The 20,293-nt window shown below is 36.8% G+C and overlaps 1 long non-coding RNA gene across 4 annotated transcripts in view; it reads left to right on the top strand.

Annotated features, from left to right (window-relative positions):
* Positions 1 to 20,293, top strand: part of LOC106854553 (uncharacterized) — a 371,490-nt gene that overhangs the window by 196,049 nt on the left and 155,148 nt on the right. For 3 of the 4 annotated variants that reach the window (XR_015803163.1, XR_015803162.1, XR_015803160.1), the window contains exons 6-7: positions 263 to 322; positions 5,917 to 5,982. This is a non-coding gene — a long non-coding RNA (uncharacterized LOC106854553). Of the gene's footprint in view, positions 1 to 262; positions 323 to 5,916; positions 5,983 to 16,707; positions 16,827 to 20,293 lie in introns of all 4 variants that reach the window. The other variant, XR_015803161.1, reaches the window with a different exon arrangement.

The raw sequence follows: 20,293 nt of genomic DNA, 5'->3' as shown, positions 1-20,293 counted from the left end.
CAGTCTCTGGTGTAAGTTATTGCAGTCTGTTCTTTAAGGTCCACTTATATTTGATAAATTATTTTTTAGAGTGTATTTATGTCTTGGGTGATCAGCCAGGGAAATCCAGTAGTAGTTTTCAGATCATCAGCTTTGGAGAATGGTGCCATCCTATTTTCATTCTTTTGACAAATGCTAAAATCAACTTAACACATTGCTGTTGTTATGGATGGATTAGTAACTCTAATTTCTTCTGTCTGAATATTTTTTCTTTCTATCCAAGGTGCAACAGAAGGAGGACTTCACATTTAGAAAGACTAATATTCCTGCTGAACTCCAAAGGGTATGAATTAACACTACCAGTTTATCAGTCATGGTATTTTGTTTTTCAGATAGAAGCTTTTTTTTTTCAGTATTTAATTTGCCTGTGAATAAAGTTGGAAGCTGTTTAAGAAATCTCAAGTTTTCATTCCTTTGGTATACTTCAAATGTGCCAAAACAAATATTAAGATAAGCAGGATGAATCTGTAAATAATATAATTTGATTCCTCAATTTGCATATCTAGCAAATAATGACACACTACAAGGATCTCATCCAAAATGCATGATTTCTGATCTGTCTGGATCAAAGCTTCTAATGGTCTCTGTAGGAGTAAAACTCAATTGATGGAAATTCTTTTTGTGATGTACAGATTCCCCACTTTTGATGATTTTTTATATTGTGATACTTCTCCTTCCCATTTTTCCTGCTTCTTTTTATAGATTTGATTTTCCTATCTAATGAACTTTATTTCCTTTAACTGTGAATTTATCTTTCTGCACTACTGATATGCTATCCAATTCCTATATTTCTAAGAGTGTCCTTTCCTGTTCCTTAACTCTGATGGAAGAGTGTCAAGTTTCACACACTTTGCACACCTTTGCCAACACTGTCACACATTGCCACAGCCTTCATATCCAGCTGGAGTACTGTAGTTCCTTTCTCTCTTGATACCTGGACAATTTTCCCCTGTTTCTCTTGAGAAGGCACTGCCAGAGCATGGTAGACAAAGGAATTTAGAATTTTAGCTGCACTTATATTTCAAATGCTCAAGAAAGAAAGAAGAAACTCTGAGAAACATTTTGCGAAGCCAGCCTAAATTCTTATGCACTTGGGTATACAATGAAATACTAAAAATAAAAACAAGAAGCCTTGAGGGAAATCCTTTAAAATGTAATAGCAAATAATAACAGTTTGATACTTGTGATGCTCTGTCTCTCCCACTCCTTTACTGAAGTAAATGGTTGTTTTGTGTCTAAAATTTGATGCCTGATTTTCTAGTGAGTGAGAAACTGTGGATCTTTTTGGGGCAGTACTTGATTGTGGAAGCTTGGTCCATTCCCTGGTCTTTAGTTTCTGAATCACTCCGTGTACTTTGATGGTGGTTATATTTTAGAACTCTCTAATGAGTAGCTTATTGTTTCTTACAGATTTCAAAAGAAGACTATAATTTCTCCTGGAGCTTATCTCTGTATTCCATAGGAGTTGGCTATAGGGGAGCCTAAAAATATCCAGGGTGCATCTCATAGCACTAATCTTCTTCACAACCTATTCATGTCTTTATATACATAGCTGTGTGTGTATGGGAGAGTATGAGAGAGAATTACTGGTGGGAATAAAGCAGAATCTCCTTTTCAAATAACAAGGTATAAATAATTGGTTATAATTATGTTGGATAAAGAATGAAAGCCAGATGATGGAAAGATGATAATGAGACAGATGGCTTCTAGTAAAATCAAGAAGGTTAGCCTGTTCTACAGGCTAAATAACATGGAAAAAGAAGATATTTTGCTTCTTTTTTTAGCCAAACCTAATATTTATTTGGGTAAAATTCAAATATAATATCAATAGATCTTTATCATTAATAACTCTTACTGAAAGAGGATGTGGCTTATAGGTATTACTGGTACTATTAATCACAGAGTCACAGAATAAGCTGAGTTGCAAGACACCCACAAGGATCCTCATGTCCAAATCCCAAGCCTGCACAGCACCATCCCCGAGTCACAACATGTGCCTGAGAGCATTGCTCAAATACCCCTTGAGCTCCAACAGGATTCGTCCTGCTACCACTTCCTTGGGGAGCCTGCTCCAGTGCCCAGCCACCCTCTGGGTGAAGAACCTTCTTCTAATATCCAGCTGTCTTGGTTTGAAAGACAGGTATTTGCTAAGGAAAGGCGAGAACCCCTTTTCTGAGATGGAGAGTGCAACCCCCTCCCTTCTAATAGTTTGAAATCAGAGGCTTTCAGGCAGGAGATATGGGGATAGGAATAACAGTTCTTTACTGATATCTAACAAGGCAAACAGCAGAAACAACAACAGCTATAAAAACTGACCACAGACCAGAGCAGTGTAGCTCAGTTCCAGTCCCTTTTGGCCAAGGCCTCTCTCCCTGCGCTCAGTTCCCGGTGCTGTGGGCAGGGCAGGGCCCGCGCAGCTGAAGGCGCTGGGTGATGGCGGCAGCGGCCCAGGGCTGAGAGGGATGGGGGAGCCGCTCCCCCCTCACGGTGTCGGTCGTGGTGCTCGGCAGAGTGTCCAGAGGCAGTAGGATGGAGTGGGAAAGCAGCAGAGCGGTGTCTGACAGCAGGGAACGTGGCTCCCGGCACTGGGATGGCGGGGAGGAGGACAGATAGGAGCCCCAGCCGTCTTCCTTCCCCTCCACCAGCGAGCGAGAGAACGGGAGCCAGAGCCCAGGCCCCTGTCCCACCTTTCCTTTTCCGATGTCCCCCTGTCCCCCACCCCCCTGCGAGAGAAAACTATTGCTACTAAGGTGTAGCCACAAATACTTCGCATAACAATGGGAAAAATTCCACAGAAAGAAAAGGGAACAACTCAACCCCCAACACCAACCTAAACCTGCCCTGATGCAGCTTCAGGCCATTGTCTTTGTTCCTGTCAATGGCCTGAAGCTGTGTCAGAGCAGGTTTAGGTTGTCTAGGTTGGCCTCCTCTCACACAGAGAGATCAGTGCCTGCCCCTCTGCCTTCTGTAGACTCTCACTGTGCCTGCAGTGAGGTCTCCCCTCAGACTTCTCCAGGCTGAACAGACCAAGTGACCCCAGCCACTCCTCATATGGCTTCCCCTCGAGGCCCTTCACCATCACCATCTTTGTTGCCTTCCTTTGGACACTCTTATAGTTTAATGTCTTCTGTTGTGGCACCCAAACCTGCTCCCTCACTCGAGGTGAGGCTGCCCCAGCTCAGAGCAGAGCAGGACAATCCCCAGTCCCCAATCCCCAATCCCCAATCCCCAATCCCCAATCCCCAATCCCTTCTCTTCCCATCTGGTGATGCTGTGCCTGATGCCCCCTAGGACAGGGTTGGCCCTCCAATGTCACACTGGGGGCCTAAGGACCCTTGCTTGCATTTCTGTCCAGGGAGTCTTAGCTACTCTAATGCATCAATGTTGATTTATGTTTAAAGCTAGTTAAGAGAAAGAAAGATGTGTTAACTTCTGAATTGGAAGGTGTATGAAATATAAGCATTCATTGCAAATTGGGATGTGAAAAAATTTAAGAAATGAATAAGGGGTGGAAGACTGAAGAAATATACATCTATATTCTAGGTGATCTAAATAAAAACAAAAATATTTTTGAAGAAAGAAGTCAGCTTAAAGTTTAAGGGTTCAGTGGGACTTTATAATCAGAAAAATAGGCAGAAAATTTCATACTTTTAAACCTTGCTTTTAGCATCTCGGACTACTGAGAAACCTGTTTGTCTTCTTTAATAGCTTTAAAATTCCTTGGAGTTTGATTGAGTGATGTAAGCATTAATCAAATTAGAACATCTAACTGGAGACTTTATTCATTTTATCTTATCCTGTTCATCATAATCTAGCCATATAGATTCTTCAAAACAAGAAAAAATGTCCATGAAAGAAACTTGCTAGTAAAAAAGCTGACAATCCAATGGACTCATCAAATATATGTTATTCATTGAAAGGACTGCAAGCTCGAATTCAAGTTCTGAGTCAAGAGTGTATTATGTCTATTGAGAATTGCATTTTTTCCCCCTCACATCTGTGTTTCTTGGTGTCCTTATTGGCTTCACTAATCCTTTGATTCATAAAGACAGAGATTTCCTCTAGGGTTCAAGTGACATGTGATTGACTAGGACATTCCCTGCTCATCCCAGTAGAGTATGATGTAGAACAAGATAGTCTAGAGTACTATAATTGATTGTTTTACGAGAGAAGAAGCTTTCCTCTTCCTTTAAAAGAATAATAATATAATCAAGGAGAAAAATTGTGTTGGAGTTCAAACGTTTAGCATCATGTTGAGCCCTTGCAACTTTCAAAATCATATTCCAGTTGTTTTATAGTAATATCACTGTCTAAAAATTAATTTAATAAAAATAAATAAAGCCATGTGCATATTCTACAGTCCACTTTGTCAAAATTCAAGCTCTGTAAGTGATGTTTGTAATGCCATGTACTCAGACTTTATACTTTCCTTTTGTCTTTCATTGTATTCATTACCCATAATTCTCTTCAGTCTACGTTGTGTATTTTTCACCCCACTACCTTCAGTCTCTCATGTCTAGAGTTAATGTTTTTTTGTTATTTGTTTCCTTAAGATGATTAAATTAAATAAAATACATTACTCATCACCTCAGAATATGAGGTTTTATCTCCAGGACCCTGATGTAATAAATGAGTTTCCTACTGCAAATGTCACATAGGTAATTTTTCAGTACTCTCACTTCCAGCAAGTCTGGGTGTGCAAATACATAGTTCCAGCTACAGGAAGAGAAGTAATTAATCTGCAAATCAAAGACAGTGCCACACAGTTAGAAACAAAGGCATTTTTCTGTAACACATCCTGAAGGTATCAGTTTAATTCCTTAGGTGGGATTCTGATCTTTTCTTCAGCTAATTTTTTTTTTACAAACCTTTTGGCCTTTCTTTTAAAGTCTCTAGATTCTTCTCTTGCTGTTATGGCTACAACACTGTCAGGGCTAATAACTTTGGGCTTTAGATCCAGATCTGTCAGAAAAGGAGCAAGTCAAGTGCTGAAGAGAAGTATCTATAACTTACTTGTACTATAGTATTTAATTATATGTATTAAAGTACTGAAAATCACTTGTTTATTGTGTTTCAAATGTGGTAATTTTAAAATCTCTTTTTGTAAAGGATTGTATGAATTTGTGGTTATACATTAATTTACCAGCTGTATACTGGGACTCACGATCTCTCATAAAACAAACTTTTCTCCACCTTTTTTCTCAAGATCACCTTTTTCCATTTTTTTTCTGTGATAACTGGTTAATAAACATCTAGATCTATTGCCAGTAGATTGATGAGAGAAACTCAACTGGCTGAATTCAAAGTAATACATGAAGTTGTTTTCTGTGTGTTTTCAGTACTGCAGCTTGTTTGACAACAGTTCTGTCTGTCCTTTGCAGGTATTCTGCTGGACTTGCTTTCCTTCAATGTAATTTTTTACTTCTGCTAGCAGCTTGCAAGTTCAGCTATGTTCTGCTGTTTACTACTGCTTTGTATTTAAATAATACAAATGTATGTTGAGCACACAAATAAAGCAATAATTTCTTATACCAAGGGAACAACAGCAGTCATTGTTAAGGAAAGTTTTGGAGCATCACAAGCAATGCTAAAACCATGCTATAAAGTACTATTAGAGAGAATTTCAGATTAAACAGGTATAATGCAAAGATGCAGAGAAATATTAGAAGCAGAATGAGTTAAACCAGGATTTGTTGTGTGTGGAAATGCTTACAGTGATCAGTCTTAAGTGCAAAGAGCAAATAAACCTGCCTGTATGATTTATGAACTCTTTTTCCATTGTTTTGTGCCAGTCTTGCATTTACCTGAACTTCAGGATCATGCAATTGGGACCATATGAGTGACTGAACTGGCTTTTACTTTTTCCTTGACTGCCAGGTTGAACAGTGGATACAACAATTGTGATATCCCATATCTGTGACATCTGGCCATCTACTTGGCAGGGTAAGTCTACTCTCTCTACATTGCTTTATCCCACCTAGTGGCAGTGCAAAAGGTGTGAATCAGGAGCATCTTCTTCCAGAACTGCAGCAAGAGAGATCTTGAGCCTGAGGGTAACTTTTGCTTCAAGATATTGATGTAATATTAGCCTCCTATATAAAGGTTTTCAGAAAATAACAGTGCTTTGAGATCTTTGGCACATTATATGACTAATGAGGAAAAAGATAAGAACATTTTAGTAAAAATATTAAAAGCTAGACCTTTAAAAATTGTGAGAGAACTTAGCTCCATTCTGGCATTTTCCAGCATATCAAGTGCATGCCTGGAAGTAGATGAAATTGCACTGACAGCTGATTTTTGGTTTGGCATTTTACTGTTGAAAGAAATGATGAGTGTGTTCACTTCCTTAAACTCTGTAAGGTTACTGTTAGTCAGTTAAAGTTTGAAATGTTGTAAGATAAGAGATAATTTGAGCCAAAATGGAGTGCTCTGTGAGATTATAACTGTGCTTTAAGCTGCGAAGGTAAGAAACTCTCAGGAGACATTTCTATATCTATTCTGTTCACTCCATCAAACACCTTAAATTTTCAAGATTAGCAGTCTTCACCTCCAAACTACTGAAGGACAGGAAACTTTTACAAATTTCTTTTCCAGTGTGTGTGACAGCATCAATGCATGTCACTCTCAGCAGTAATTTCTTCATGAAACATTTTGACAGAATTGGGAGGCATTAAAATAATTTTAACCTCGACATTAAAAAGTCTAGTAACAGCTTGGTATTTTTCCCCTTTATTCAAAGTATGAGTGACAATACCTGGACTACATTTCCAGGTCACATGTGCATTGTGAGTCTGAAAGACATCACTGGAATTCTGAGAAGATGCTGAAGGTTGAAGTACACAGACTTGATCATTGTAGGTCAAATTCTACATTTGGATTGTTGCCACTGAAGTTGTTAGATGTTCCTGGGATAATGGTGTTTTGCTCCAGACCTAAATAAAGTAAAATGAAGTGGCAATCGAACCTGATCCATTTTTCATCTTTGGAATAATGTATGTGCATTTTTTTTCAAGTAAAACATGATTACAATGTTGTCATTGTTAATAGCAGGGCTATTAATTTAATTACAATTACCTACAAATCTTTATTTAAGTCAGTAACATTTGAATTTGCATGTATCTTCCCTACCATGTGTCTGTTTCCTTTTGGTGTGTTTTTGTTTTGTTTTTTTTTATCCCTTGTGATTTGCCTAAAAAAATTATTGCAGATGAATTAGCACCCATTTGTTCACCTAGCAGATTGCTGCTGTGTTTGGGCTGCAATAATAATAATGTACAGGAGCAGAAACTTCAGAGAAAGAACATTTAGGAAGAGCAAGGCGTTTTCAGTGGGAGAGAGAAGAATTCTGTACCTTACTGAAAAGCCTTGTTATGTGAGTGCAGTGACTTTCAGTATAACAGCAACATTTACATACTTGTAAATGTTTGTGGAAGACAAAATCCCCAAACGCACCTTTCTTTAGTGAGGAGGAGAGTGACCAAAGCCTTTTCTATGCAGCAAGAGGATAGAATGAGTTTACGATAAAAGATTCTGTCTAAACTGTTGTCAGATGCCCTGAGTAGTGACAAGGGTGGATTACTGTGATTTAGAGACATTCTTGTAGATCTTGACACAAGAACATGGAAAAGAGATGTGAGTTGAGCTGGTTGCTCCTGGAATCAGCAGTGCGTGGATTAATTACTTCAGAGGCTCTGATCAGTGTGGCTTTGAAGAACTGTGACAATCTAACATCCACGGTCCCTTGCAACTGCTGAACTCCCCATAAACTTATGCAAAGATGGTTTAAAATCTGTTTATCTGCAAGAGAAAGATATTTAAACTGCATTGTAGGCCTAACTTTCAACAAAGAGAAGAATTTATTGTGAATTAGTATGTCCCTAGTTTCACACACAATATCTGTTTTCAGAAAGGTTTGACTGTATGCACTTAAGAGGTTATATACAGAACTGATTTAGGATTGCTGCTTTACTTTCAAATCATTCATCAGATTGAAAAAGGCAGAACATACTTTTCTACTGAATAAATTGCAAATTGTATGTGCTGGGATTATTTTTAAGAAATGAAGCTGAAGTTCACAGAAGTTTGAAAATTAGGAGAACGAAATTAAAAATATTAAAGGAATGTTTACTTTTAAAAAGGAAGTCAGAGAAAATGCAAATTTCAGAAATGATTTCTAAAGTTGCAGTTGAAAGAAATATTGTAAAATCAAACTTCCACAACCAAATAAATAATAAAGGTTTGATGAGATATAATAAAAACAACCTGAAAGGACAGCAATTTGTTTATACTTATTGAATGCAATTTTTGGAACGGAAGATTGAAAGGGAAAGTGAAGAACAAGGTCACATGTGAACTCAGATTTGTGTCAATGTGTGATTTGTGTCAACATAAAGTACTGCTTTTAAAATTCTGTGGAGCTAAAAATTTCTGGAATGCAATGAATTGAAATGTTGCTCCAATTTTTCTGCTTTCATTATTGTAAATAGCAATCTAAAATGTAAAATACCCTAGTCCCTTATGCTTAGTCTTTTATTTATTTATTTTTTCTCATTGAAGCCGGGTAATAAAGTTTTATTGCCATAATCTCTTATTTGTGTGTTTTATCTCAGTTTCAAAACTATTACATGACACAACATGAATGTGGAAAGATGGTGAACGTTTGCCATTTTCCATTATGTCAGTATGTATTGCAAATTAGCAGCTGTGCTCTTTCTGACATGTCCCCATAATGTAATATACACTACCCTATGGAGCAAAACCTTTTGAAACTGGCAGACAACAGACATAATTTCTTAGGCGGTGTTTAGGGGGGTTTTTGTTTGGTGGTTGTTGTTTTTGTTGTTTGGGTTTTTTGTGTGTTTTGGGGTTGTTTTTTTTTTTTTTGTTTTACTTTTGGGTTTTTCTTCTGAAGGAAATTGTCAGTTTTTCTTTAGTTTGCATTGTGAACTTTCTTCTGGTAAAACCTTTGAGGACAAGGAAGCTGGATCTCTAGCAGACTGGGTACCAGAAGCAGCATAGCTGTCCTAGAACGTTAGGTGAGCCTGCAGTGCATGGTCTCCTGGCTTCCACAACCATCTCACTTGAGGTGAATGACACACCCAGAAAAAGGCACTTTGGTCTGTGACAACTCCTGTCACTGACTGGCAGCACTAATACCTGAGTAACTGAAACTGAAACTGAAACATTCAGAAACTTGGGACTCATAGTATAGAATCAAAGAGTAGCACTTTTCCACTCTCACACAAATTGAGCAAGTAGACACAAAGAAAGAGCTGTTCTGACTGTCTGAATTTCTAAAATATCTGAACATTCTAGTACAATTATGGAATTCAGGGAATAATTAATCAATCAAATAGTCACTGGAAGATAAAGGTCAGGTTATTTCCCACCTGTCTCATTCCCCAATAGCCTGAATAGTACTCTAGCAAGTGGCCTGACTGTCCTGCTCCTTAGACTTACAGGACTGACAGAAAAAGGCTATGACTGCTCACCTTCACCTTCTTCTCTCACCATTCTGTTGTCCACCCCTTAACGTGAGAAGAGCCCAACTAGTGGTCAGGTTGCTACAAAGAGATTATTTAATTTCCCAGGCTTTCATTTTCCACACTTTTGCATCAGTGTGTTATACTTACTATTCTGGTCCTGAAGCAAGAGACTTCATGAGGGTCATTACTGAACTTTAGTATTATTCTTTCAAGTGCTGGCCTCCTCCCAGTTTATATTAATCATGCTCATAACACATAATTTCTAGCAGCTTGGGTCGCCTGCACCTTTGTTGCTATGTGCCCTGTTTTGTTATCTTTATCAATAATCTCATATTAGCTGTACTCCTTATTTTTCCTTCTTCATTTATATTTTGTAGTTTTGGATGATCAGCTCTTCTGAAACTGCACATAACAATCCATTTCTCAGTATCAGAAACTGTGGTGCTTTGGATGGTCAGGCAACATGGAATCTTTTACTGTTAGCTGTCCTCGTTATTAGTCAAGCCATTTTGAATTTCTGAATGGGAGGACTGGTTGTACTGTGTCTGTTTTCCTCAACTATATGAAAATCTTTAGTATAGTTTAGTAGTATTCTTTTCTTTGGATTTGGTGGCCTTATTGTAAAAGGTAGCCCTTGGTTGTAATGCCTCAAAAGTACCCAAGTCATTACAGATCCAGTAGTTTTCAAGAGAAAACTTTTGTGAAAAAAATCCTTTGCTCATATTTCTGAAAATAGGTCTTTGTCTTCAGGACTAACAAAACTGAAGAGATTAAGCAGGGCCATTCCCTGGAATTACAGGCAGGAAAAACAGATGGTATGTGTTTATTAAAAAAAATTGTTTTAGGACATGTACACTGAAGGAATGGTTTTGCTTTATAGAATTATAAACATTTAATGCGTTGGGTTTGCATATAATTGCCTTATCTCCCAAATAGAATAGATTTTCATATTATTAAGATTTCATAATCATTAAAGTAAATGTTGCATATAAAATTACTTCCCACCAGCTGAGGTGGGTGGCAGGCACAGCATGGTGAAGTTTACCTCAAAACTTGAAATCTCCCTCAGGGATCTAGGAAGGGAGTAACACACCAAGATCAAACAGAACAATAACAAAAGTATTGTGCACCTTTCACATAAACACACTTAGAGAAGAAGTAATTGAAATGCTGAAGTTTTTGTAGAAAGATTCAAACTCTTTTTTTTTTTTTTTTAATTAATCAACATAACTTTAATGGCTGGAATATAATGCAGAATTCATTGCTTATAGATTTCAGATGCAGTCTTCCCAAGGGTGTAATTAGTAGTGTTGTGAGATATTTTTTGCTTCATTTTAAATATACAATGCCTGGCCCTACTTCTGCTTAAGTCAATGGCATTGTTTTCATTAACTCTCTCCTATGGTAGCCTAGTTAAGATCAGAATGAAGGAAATGATTGCCAGGGTGCTTTATTTAAAGAAATTACATTAACTGAGGAAAAAATCCCGAGATCAGCTATATAAACAATTTAAGATTAATACACATAAACTGATTTATTTCTCTCCATATGATAGATATCCCTCAGTGTTAGTATGTGGAATCACTTGAATAATCATTTGAAAAATTGGCAAACAGATATGCAGTACTGTGTTAATAAAGGGCTTTATGAAGAGAAGTGAAAGAAAATTATCTGGAATATCTTTTGAGTAACAATGAAGTATATGGAATATACAGCACCCCAAAGACAAGTGCAGGAAGAATATTTATTGCCAGCAGGAATTACTTGAAAGAAAATCTTTGGACTATTATTGTACTTGAGCAGCATTGTACACAACTTAAAATAATTTTTGTGCAAGTATAATTTTTGGAGCAAAAGAAGCATTTTATTTGTTAGTAAGCCTTGTCAACAGAACTTAGCATATCAGGCAAATTTATCTGTAACTTATTCAGATCTGGCCTTGAACTTTACAGTTTATAAATAGAAATTGTAGTCTTTCTAGTCTTTCCCTCTTAACCAGGAGGGGTTTAATCACTGTTTAGTAGACATTTTTCAACCCTGTCAATCTAGTCTCTTAAAATTATATTTCCTCTCTAGCTCCAGTTTTGAAGTAGTCATAAATTGTCTTGTTATGACTGCTCAGTCTTGATCATATGTTGAAAGAATGCCCAAGTTTCATTATAAACTTTATTGTTAGGGGACCTGAGTATTCTGAAAAATTCTCAAGTATCCTGTAAAACAGCAACCGTTTCAAGGTATTTATAAAGCCACATAAAGCAGGACTGCCTATCACAACAGCACAATGGCAAACCATTAGAAATACAAACCATGTGAAGGCTGGCAAAGTATTTTCAGAAGTGACCGTAGAGTTTTCATAACTTGATATAAAGCCAAACAACTCAAAACATACCAGAACATTAGCAGACATTTAAAAAACAAAGCAAACATAAAACTCAGAACTAAAACCCAACCTAAATCTAAACATTCTATTTCTTTGAAAAAGTAGTTCATTGAAGCTTATTCTTTTCCTACAACAGCCAAGTGAATTTTTTACATGTGAAAGTAGCTTGGGAGTGACTGTATGTATTGCACGTCTGAGAATATATTATTTTAGAATTAATTGTCTGCATATTACATTAAAAAAGAGTTCTAGGATTTAATTTGAAAGAGTTTGGGCAGCAAATACTTATGTGTAAATAGCAAGTTTAAAGAGTTATTTAAGAGTAGCTTATAGAATCATAGGTCACAGAATTGTTTAGATTAGAAAAGACCTTAAGGATCATTGATTCCCACCATTAACCTAGCACTGCCAAGTCCACCACTAAACCAGACGGTGACTCAACTACTTCCAGAGAATGCTGTGGGAAACAGCGTCAAAGATTTTACCAAAGCCCAGGTGGGCAACATCCAGAACCTTCCCTCATCCACTAAGTGGGTGACCTTGTCACAGAAAATCAGGTTAATCAAGCAGGACCTGCCTTCCATAAACCCCTGCTGTCTACGCCTGATCTCCTGGTTATCCTGGGCATACTGAGAGATGGTATCAAGATCTCCTTCCCCTGCACTGAGGTCAGGTTGACAGGACTATACTTTCTCACCCTCTTCTACCAACATTCCTTGCAGACGGGCATCACATTTGTGAAGTCTTAGCTGGTCGGGACCTCTCAGATTAGCCAGAACTGCTGGTAAATGGTGGAAAGTGGTTCAGTGAGCACTTCTGCCAATTTCTCTTTTTATCTGGGATTGCACATTCCTTTAGGGGCTTCACAGTGTAAGGAAAGATTTTGATTTGCTGTTGTTGTGGTACCACTAAATATTCTTTCACTGAAGCTGATTGCTGTTGAAAGTAATTGAAGAGTTTTGGGGGCTTTTTGTCTATGTGAAAAGCAATAAGATTTAATATAATTGTATTAGCAGGAGTTTAAATGCTACAGTTTTTAAATTAGCAGTGATGAATATGTTAAAATGAATAGTTGACATATACTTTGTGAAACAGCAGCTTAGAGGGCTTCATCTTAGTTGTAGCTGACCCACATAAGAGTCCTACTCCTGAATACACTAGATTAGGGGGGAAAGAGAGAGGAATTATTTTTATAACAGGATTTGCTGTTCCCTGCTAAAGGAAAGTGCCCTATATCTGTCTCTGCCAGCAAAATTCAGGCTCAGCAGTTTGATATGACACTAATTTACTTGCAGAGAGATTTATAAACCTTCATAAATAGCAGAACAATATGATTAGGTAGTACTTCTGTTGATTCCATTACAACAGAGGTTTAAAGATACTAAGAAAAAAAATCAAATGGCCCAAGCTGGAATTAAGCTTTCTTAATGGAATGAGAAAAAAGCCCCAGAAGTGATGGAAAAGAAACAAAGAATTTCTGCTGTGATCAAGCAGGGAAACCATTTCTTAAGCTTTGATGGATGGGTTGCATTAAAAGTTGGAAATCTGAACCACATATCATTCTGCTTTGAGATGTAGATTTCATTTATAACTTTAGTGAATTGTTTTAAAAATTATTTATTTCAGTTTCTACAGGCTATCTGAATCTTTTCTTACAGATTGGGCTCTGTACTGGATCACGCCCTCAGAAAAGCACCCAGAATACTGTGAGGACTTTTTTTTGGTAGTGACATATTTTACGTCTATTCCTTTTAATGTGCCATGTCAGCAGTTCTCTGACCATGTCTTTTTTTAAGCTGAGCAAGGCAGGAGTTACAAACTAACAGCCAGCATATGAAACTATTGGGAAGCTCAGCCGTACGTTACAGATATGATGTGCCTCTTGCTCTTTGTCTTGTCTGAACAGTTTCCTGTGAGGAGCAAGGGTTCCCCTACTGACGTGAATGTGGACCATTTATGTGGTTGTAAACTTCAGCACATGGCTTAGCACCAGTAAATCTTCAGTCAAAAATCTCCATTTCACAAGGATTTATTTAGAAAAAAAGTTTAAAGTGCCACTGTATAAAGCTTGCTCCACTCTTTTGCTCAGCTACTTGTTTGGAGAAATTTACATATATGTACATATTTGCACATAGAAACTTTTTTCCATATTTTCCTGGCAAAACATTTTAGATGCTTATTCAGGTTTCTTTACTCAAGGAAATGAGTATTGAGTGCTATCAGTAGGTTTAGAAAGTTGAATACCTGTATTTCAACCCTAACAGTAACAAATATTCAAATACTGCATAATATTTAGTCCTGTCATTCCAAGAAATATAAGGTTTTTGCTCAGCCCACTGTCAGATTGCTTTTTCCTATTCTTATCCAATAAAAATTAAGAGTTTGAGCAACGATGCTGGATTACAATACAAACTTGAATATCACCTACTCTGCTCTATACCTTGGAGTCTAAAGCAAAGAGAATTTAGTGTGTGTATTTCTTTGAAAAGGCTCATGTTCAATCTCCCTATTTTTAAAGCTGATTGCTTCCCAGTGAATATGAAACAAAATTAAAAATAGTCTTGTGTACTGCATCTTGAGAGGAATGGTAGCATAACTGTTTAGGAGCATCAAAACACTGAACCCTTATCTAGGCTCTGGGTAAGATTAATGCAGTTGGAATTGAATCCAAGAAAAAGTGGTTGTTTTGGAGAGGGTTGGTAGGCTGGAGACACTTCTTTCCAGTCAAGTCCTTACTCTGAACCTGTATCTATTTACATCAATGAAGATTTTAATAACATTTAACTGTTGACTGCTGCTACATCAGCAATCTCAGCAATGAAATATCCCATCAGGGCTAAGCAAAACTCCAGCACGAAGTTACCAGTGCTGCTGTCAGGAAATAAATTAACAGGATCTGCGTTTCCTTAAAAGTTGATTGATTTCCTGGAAAAGCCAATGGAAATGCCACCAGTCCTCATTCTGCTTTGGTAGAAGCAATCAAATGAAGACTCTATAGAACCAAACACTACTCAAAAAAAAATTGATCTTTCAACATAACTGGTCTTGTATAAAACAGTTCAATTACTTGCGGAGGAAATCCTATTTTCCTCATAGTTTTCTGCAAGGATCTGCAAGGAATATAATTACATGTAACTCAATTTACTCGTAGGACAACCATGTTCTTTAATGCTCTTTCATAAAAGTGTTTGGCTCAATCTGCTTATTATTTTTTAATTTCCTTTTCATAAGGCCACACCTTTTCTGTCAAGTATGTATCCCCACTATGTCTGGGAATATATGCCCAAAATGTTCTCATGTTCTCTGTAGTCAGAAGAGTTATGGTTATTTTTTTCAAATTAGAAAATGAAAATACAGACATGCACATGCAACTTAGAAATGTGAAGATATTTTCTTAGATGCAATATATCCTTTGAAAGAAAAGAAGGAAAAAATATGTCTGGTGACTTTTCTTTGGTATTATTTTGTGTTATAACTCTAACTGAAAGTATACTGTGAGTAAACAACATCCAGAGGGAATAATACTAAAGCCATGGTTATGGATTTCCAGAATAAAGATTTCTGCTTCCAGCAAAGTCAGGATCTTATTAGGTGATGAAAGTATCCAAAATTTGGATTTTATCTTTAACAACGCAGAACACAAAAACTCCAAAAAACCCAAACCCCAAACCCCCTTCCAATTGCATCTTTGTACAAATAATGGAGTGTAAAAGGGTGGGTGATAAAGTATAAAATTATGCATGTATTAATTTGAAAGGTTTATTTCTATATAACTTCTTTCCAAGTTATATAGAAGTATATAGATAATGATGAGATAACTTATTCTTTCAAACAAAAACATTTTAATGGCAGGCAAGAGATACTAACTTTACAGCTTTGCTGTATTCATGTCTTGTAATGTTTAACAGAAAAATATAAACTAATTATTCACTCAGTCAGGTATATGCCATCAAACCAATCTTTTGCAGAAAGTGACTGAATTAAATGTTGTTTGTTTGAATGCACTTCAGCCTGTCAAAACAAGGGAGCAAAAAAAACCTGAAAAGTTGAAATCTCTCCTTACCTTGACAAACACAACAAAAATCAAGAGCTCCAGGTTATCTCTGTAAATATAAACACATAAAAGATTCAGAACAGGTTTGTTTAAAAAAAGTCACTTTACAAAATTTTCTTTGAAACTTCAGGGTTCAAACATTTAACTGTATGTCAGAAAACTTTTGTGACAGTTACTGACCCCACTTCTTTCCTGCTCCCTTTCATAAAAGATATAATCCAATAGACTTTTTATAAAAAAAATATTCTTCATCTTCTTTGATACGCTGGACCTTTATATGTCGGAAAACTGTGACACTGGGCTCTGGGACTGCTATTTTTAGTCTCTCAATATGTTTGGAAGAGGAAAATCATCATCTTGAAATTATCTGTAGGATTTGAGCTAAGGAAAGACGCAACAAAAAAAAAATCCATTTACATTTCCCAGCACAGACAACATAGATAACAAATGTCTGTAAGAACACCACTGTGAAAGGAAAAGAAACCAAGTTTAAACTGGATATTCGAGATAAAATTGTAATAGCTTCTCTCATCAGTTGGGAACCCTGGCCTGATTTCCTCATGAGATCCTGCTTACATGCATCATGGCTTGTATCTCAGGTTGTTCTCCTTGGAGAGAATGCCTGTCGGCAAAGTTTATGCTAAATTTTCTGTCCAATCCATATGGATCTTTTTTTTTTTTCCTGCTCCTCTTATCTTCAGCCCATTTCTTCTGTTTCACTCCATTTATTTTGTCTCTATTTCATCCAGGCAAAATAGCAGCGTCAAACTTGAATAACTCAAGGATGGATGCACCTTTTTGAATAAGTAGATATTCTGCTGACAGACGGATTTCTTCATCTTATTGATGATTTTCCAGCTTAGTAAAGGTAACCCCTCAGAACTCCATCATCAAAATGATGAACTTCTACATTTGCACAACTTTACATAAGCTTACTGAAAAATACTATTGCTAAAAACATTGCAGTGAGTTCAGGGTGTTGGGCACTATTAATAATGCTTATTCTGAGATGTGATCTGTTTACAAACTCTTTAAAATGTTAATAGGTTTTAGACTGAAATTCAAGGCACATTTTTGAGGAATATAATAATGGCAGCAAACACATCATAGCAAGGGGTATTTAAATGTTTGAAGCTTAGCTGCTTAGAAGCAGCATTACTTACATATCTGTATACATTTGAAGTTTTGCACACAATATATTAAATTTGGGAACTAATTGCTTAGCTTTCATAATTCATATTTTTGCAGTGAACCTCACAGAGAAATTATGCCTAGGTTTTTGTCTGTATTTGTGGAATTTAACTAATTAAATTAAATGTTTATGCTAACTGACTTGCCCCTAATTTACTGCAAAATTTGCAATGCATTTATTGGGTTCCAGGGCATTTCACTTAGAGCATATTAGCTTAGCAAGAGCACCTCTGACCTGCTGTGTAGATTCTGAAAGCCACACTGTAACCAAGGTGTTATTGTCTCTTTGCTTAACACCTGCATGTGTTTCATTTACCTGTCAGTTTTCTCTTTATTTTTGCATTCCAAACAAGCTCTAGCTGCACACCGCATAAGCTGGTGTTATAGACATTTTAAAGACTTTTTGGAATTCACAAGGTGATTAAATGTTTTAATGTGGGTACTTCATTGTGTCTAAAATCTGTAGTTTTTGAGGTTGTGTAGTAAAGAATTAACACTATTTGTACAGAATTAGTTGTCCAGTTTTCCTATTACCTTCGATAGAAGAGAAAAATCTATGATTCACAAAGCTAGAAATCAGTGTAACACACTGCACGTGTTACAGCATATCAAAGTGCAGTTCACATGAGTGTTAAGGTACTACCACCAAAAATTCTTTTCATATTCACATTCAGTCATCAAAAGGAGCTATTTTTCGTTGATATTGTTGGGCTTTGAAGGCTTCCTAAACTTTTATCTTGAGAGAATTCTGTCCTGTTATTCTTCTTGCATTTCTATGTGACGTACTATGACTCAAACTCAATTTCAAGGCTTTCTTAATTTTATCAGATCTATGGAGGAGTTGAATGGAAAACGTTTGTTGGGCTAGGCTGAAGTTTGCAGGTATTGAAATGGCCATTTGAACAGCACTTAAACGGTTAAATCCAAAACTGTGGTCCTGGAAACACTGCTGAGCTGTTGCCTACTCCCAAGGGGATTTGAACTGTAAATGGACTCTGATTTCAACTTCCTGGAAAATCTTCTTGTATCTTGACAGTGACATCTTCCTGTCCAACTCACCTGATTGCTTAGTCAGGAAAAATACCCATGTCCTTCTCAGACCTATTCAGAGCTCATTTTCATGTAAAATATAGTAACAGTCAACTATCACCAGGGAGAAAAAACCAAAAACCAACAACTCCAATTTCCTCAGTTCTTCCCCCTACCTTTATAATTCTATTTTCTTCCTTTATTTTTTTCCCCAAGTTGTCTTCTACTTCTTGATTCTACACTGCTTGTCCCAGTCTGATGATCTGTGGTTGTCTTTGCTTCTTCATGCTCTACCCTCTGCTTCTGTTCTTTCTCTCCAGGCATGCTTTAATTATGGATAGGCATCAAGTTATGTCCTGGCAGCTGGAGTCCAGAAGTGACTTGGAGAATCTGGGGGAGAAAAAGCATCTTCCTTCCCTTAAGAGAACACAGTATGCAACTTCTTGGAGTACCATGAATGTAGTGAATGTGATGGTTGTGCATGTCCTGCACAGTACAGGAGTACAGTCAGGGAAGGCAAATCTTTGCAGGAGTCATGGCTAAATCCTGACCTATGTTACTTCAGCATATGCAATCTTCATTTTAATACCTGTATAATAGAGGAAGATCTTTAGGAAATATAGAAAAGGCAGATCCTTATCTCCTGACAGTCTGCTTTCAAGTTTCATGTTCTGCTGCAGAATTTAGGGCTTCTCTGTGAATTGGCTCTAAAAGTTTAGTAGGGCATAAAAACATGTTTCTTTTCCTTTTTGTTTCTTTTTCTTGAAAATAATTTTTGTCTGAGATTTGTCTAAAAATCTGAAACATGTTGCTTGGAAAAGTTTGATGTATTGCTTTAAGTTTTTTGAAATTAGTTGCAGTTAGTGAAATAAAATAAAGAAGAATTACAAAGTCAGAGGTAAGATATTTCACACAGAAATTCTTTACTGATTATTTCAAAAGCCAAGCATACTTTCACTCCACATAATAACAAGACCATTCAAGTGCTTCCCTTGGGAGAAAAATCCTGTAGTGATTTACCTCTCTTGAGATGAAAAAGAAACTGTATGAAGACTTCAGAGGCAGAAGGACTTTTTTCTTCCTGGACTGGTTTCTTGTTATAGCCATCTTGCAGTCTTGCTGCAGGTACACTAGCAATGTAAACTATATTTCCATGCTTCATGTGGCAGTTTAGCCTTTGGATAGTCACTATACTGTTTTCTAAGCAGCTGATGAATTCAAGCAGCCAGCTGTATTCATTGAACTAGATGAGGTTTCACTAGTGTGGCTGTAAGCAGAATTTGACCGATAAAATGGTTTCTTTCTTCTCTGCAATATTGCTTGCATCTGCTGGTGACAGGGTTGCTTGTTTTATCTCGGTGCTTTTATCTGTTCTGCTCTCCAGTAAGACCCTTCTTCCAAATGGCTCCATGCTTCCAGGCATATTTTAATAATTCATCACAAAAAGCTAGAGTAAGCAAGATAAATAACATAGCATGATCTATGGCTCTGCCTCAAAGGCAGGAAGCACAAATTGTGTTTAACCACATAAACATCAAGCTCTCATCTCACTTTACAGACAGGGAGGGAGCAGTACACTTAGTAAAAATCCACAGCTAATCTATAAACACCTGAGTTCATACAAAAAAAAAGAGAAGAAATTAATGGGAAAATTCATGAAATAGATAGTAATTATTTAAAGGAAATATTAGTCAAAAATATAGAGGTGTATTCACGTGCATAACCGCTATTAAATAAATAAATAATAAATAAATAATTTTAAAAGTATTCATATAGAACCAACTAAATATGTCAGTGGTAAGTGTCAGCTCCATTTCTCTTACATTGCATTTTTTGACTTTCTGTGAAGAAAACCTCCAATAATTATTTAAGGTCTTAGTTGAAACTGAGGACTCTGCTTGTTATTCAGAACATTGTTATGTCTATTGTTATGTAGAACTGGCTCATAAAAATATACCTGACCCTGCAAGTACTTGCAATTGAGTTGTCTTTCTTTGTTCTCCTTCCCTACTTGCTTCAATGACCCTATTCATTCACCTTCCCAACTTCTCTAACTTCTTAGCAAATTCTTACTTCTATACCTGTCCCCACAATCCCTAGCACTTTCTCTAAACT

This window comes from Sturnus vulgaris, chromosome 4 (assembly GCF_052056855.1).
Source record: "Sturnus vulgaris isolate bStuVul1 chromosome 4, bStuVul1.hap1, whole genome shotgun sequence".
Classification (NCBI taxonomy): Eukaryota; Metazoa; Chordata; class Aves; order Passeriformes; family Sturnidae; genus Sturnus; species Sturnus vulgaris.
The sequence above is the reverse complement of the archived record's forward strand: the minus strand, read 5'-3'. Positions and strand labels throughout refer to the sequence as shown.